This window comes from Rousettus aegyptiacus, unplaced genomic scaffold, assembly GCF_014176215.1.
Source record: "Rousettus aegyptiacus isolate mRouAeg1 unplaced genomic scaffold, mRouAeg1.p scaffold_m13_p_12, whole genome shotgun sequence".
NCBI classification, from domain to species: Eukaryota; Metazoa; Chordata; class Mammalia; order Chiroptera; family Pteropodidae; genus Rousettus; species Rousettus aegyptiacus.
In genome coordinates this window covers 23,669,534-23,673,054 of record NW_023416287.1, presented here as the reverse complement: position 1 = coordinate 23,673,054, position 3,521 = coordinate 23,669,534, and positions in this window count along the sequence as shown.

The following is a 3,521-nucleotide window of genomic DNA, read 5'->3' as shown; positions in this document are numbered from 1 at the left end:
AGGCACTGATTTACATTCTGTCTCTATAGGTTAGTCTATTCTGGATACGATTCCATAGTTTATAGAATCATAAACCATGAGGTCTTTTGTGTCTGACTTCTTTCACTTAGTATAATGTTTTCAAGGTTCATCCACATTGTAATATGTGTCTGTGCTTCATTCTTTTCTGTGGTTGAATAATATTCCATTGTATGTATTTACCACATTTTTGTTTATTCTTTAATCTGGTGATGGACACTTGGGTTGTTTTCACATTGTGGCTATTGTAAATAGTGTCGATATGGACAATGATGTGCTATTATCTGTTTGAGGGTCTGTTTTCAATTCTTCTGGGTATGTACCTAAGAGAGAAATTGTTGGATCGCTTGGTAATTCTGACTGCCGAACTGTTTTGTACAGTGACTACATCATTTAACATTCCACCAGCAATGCATAAGGATTCCAATTTCTCCACATCCTCACCAACATTTGGTATTTTCCATTTATTTTTATTACAGTCATCTTAGTGTGTGTAAAATGGTATCTCATTGTGGTTTTGATGTGCATTTCCCTAATAATTAGTGATGTTGAGCAACTTTTCATGTGCTTATATCTGCTTTGGAGAGATGTCTTTTCAATTATTTGCTCATTTTTAAAAATTTTAGGGTGACATTGCTTAATAAAATTATATAGGTTTCAAGTATACAATTTAATAATATATCATCTGTATATTGCATTGTGTTTTCATCACCCAGTCATATCTCCTTCTGTCACCATATATTTGACCCCCTTTACCCTTATCTACTACTTCCTCTAGTTATTACTAAACTGTGTCTATGAGTTTTTGTTTGTTTGTCTTGTTCATTTGTTTCTTTCAGTCTTGTACCACACATATGAGTGAAATCATATGGTCCTCACCTTTTTCTATCTTACTTATTTCACTTAGCATGACAATCTCAAGATCCATCCATGTTGTCACAAATGGCAGTATTTCATCTTTCTTATGGCTGAGTAATATTCCATTGTCTATATGTGCCACATCTTCTTTATCTAATCATCTATTGAAGGGCACTTTGGTTGTTTGCATGTCTTGGCCACTGTGAATAATTCTCTAACAAACATTAGGGTGCATATATCTTGACGGATAAATTTTTTCAAATTTTTCAGGTAGATACCCAGGAAAGGGACTGCTGGGTTATGTGGTAATTCTATTCTTAATTTTTTGAGGAACCTCCATTGTATTTTCTGTGGTAGCTGTACCAACTTACATTTCCACCAGCAGTGTATGAGGGTTCCTTTTTCCCCACAACTTCTCCAACACTTGTTATTACTTGTTTTGTTGATAATAGCCATTCTAACAGGTGTGAAGTGGTATCTCATTGTGGGTTTGATTTGCATTTCCCTAATGCAATGTCTATTCATTTGCCCATTTTTAAATTGGGTTGTTTGTCTTCTGGTTGTGGATTATTAGAGTTCTTTATATATTCAGGATACTAAACCTTTATCAAATACGATTTGTAAATTTTTTTTACCATTCTGTGGGTTGCCTTCTCACTCTATTGATAGAGTTCATTTCCTAATCGGGTTGTCTTTTATTATTGAGTTGTAAAACTTCTCTTTTTAATTTTATTTTTTCAATTACAGTTGACATTCAGTATTATACCGGTTTCGGGTGTATAGCATAGTGGTTAGACATTTATATAACTTACAAAGTGGTCTCCCCAGTAAGTCTAATACCCATCTGGCACCATATATAGTTATTGCAATATTATTGAATATATTCCTTATGCTATACTTTACATCCCTGCGATGACACTGACTTTTTGAGGACATCAGACTAAGTTGTATTGCAGAATGTCGCCCATTTCAGACTTATCAGATTGCTTCATCAGGATGTCACTTAATTTATTCCTCTATCTCCTATATTTCCTATAATCTGCAAGTTCATTCAAAAGGCTTCATTAGATTCGAATTAAACATTTTTGACAAGAGTACTTCGAAAGTGATATTGCGACAGCATATTGAACCATATCAGGGGCTCATAATGTTCAGTTGTCTGACCAGAATTGATGGTAAGTTCGATCACTAGTTAAGGTGATATTATGAGTTGAACTGTGTTCCCCAAAGAGATATTTTGAAACCCTCGCCCCTGGTACTTGTAAATGTGACTTTATTTGGAAATAGTGTCTCTGCAGATGTGATCAAGCTAAGATGAGGTCATACTGGATTAAAGTGGGCTTAATGACTGGTGTCTTTACAAGAGGGAAATTTGGACACAGAGTCACACAAAGAGAACACCACATGTGATAACAGAGGCAGAAATTGGAGTTATGTGTCTACAAGGCAAGAAATGCTAGGGATCACTGGCAATCACTAGAAGCTAGATATCTTGATTCCAGACATTCAGCCTTTGGTATAGTAAGAGAATAAATTTCTGTTGTAGTAAGCCATCCAGTTGTGGTAATTTCTAGGCAGCCCTAGGAAATGAATACAGGAGATGAGCACCAGATCTTTCTAATATAAAAGTATGCTTCTCCTGAGCATTAAACAAGTAATGGGGTATTACTTTAGCATCATGCCAATGCTCTGTTTCCCACTGGGTCTGTCTAATAGCGCAGAAAGCAAGGAAGTGCTCAAAAACCCATGGAGTCAAGTTGAAAGCAAAGGAGTTAGCTCGAAGGGACTTCCACTGACCAATTTAGGGATATTTTGAGTATCAAAAAGAATAACTAAAATCGATTATAAAACATTCTTATTTAAAATCCATGGATTCATTGTGATACTCAAAAAAAGAAAAAAGTAAGAAGAATTCAACTAATAATAAACAACTGTTAATGGACTAATAGAACTATCAAATAATAATCTTTCAACCCCCAATAAAATAATAGAATAAGGATTATCAATGGATGCTCAAAACATGTGAAAGTTTATTAGGTAACAGACCACCAGCAGAGTTTGAACATTTTAACCTGCTTCTTAGGTTCTTTTCTTCTCTGACATGTTGCGAAATCTAGGGTTTGCTAGATTTGAGAGCCTTTATTTCTGTTTCTTTCTCTTCCGTTCAGGGCCCAGGCACTAATTTTTCTAACATAACCCTCCAGAGCCATGATCTCAAACACTACTATTCCCTTGAGGGTTTTAAAAATCTTGATGCCCAGGCTGCAGCCCAGACCATTAACATCGGAATATCTGCAGATGGGACCCATGCAAAAATATTTTCTAAAAGTTCCCAGGTGCTTCCAGTGTGCAGCCAAATTTGGGACTCACTGCTCTGACTTCAATCTTATGAGGTCAGAAAGTGAGCAAACAAATCATGTGTATTACCACCTCTGAAAGGACTAATATCTACACTTGGATTCGATCTATCATTATCCTACCCAGCTGCCCTTAAGGGCATTAAATCTTCCCTAGACCTTCCCTTAAAAGGTTATTGACCCAAGGCTATTCCTTCAAGACACATGCTTTACCTCCTTCTCCATCTATCATAATGTGTCACCTTGGAACAAATCTAAAATGCCTTTTTAAATATGGCTTCCACTCAA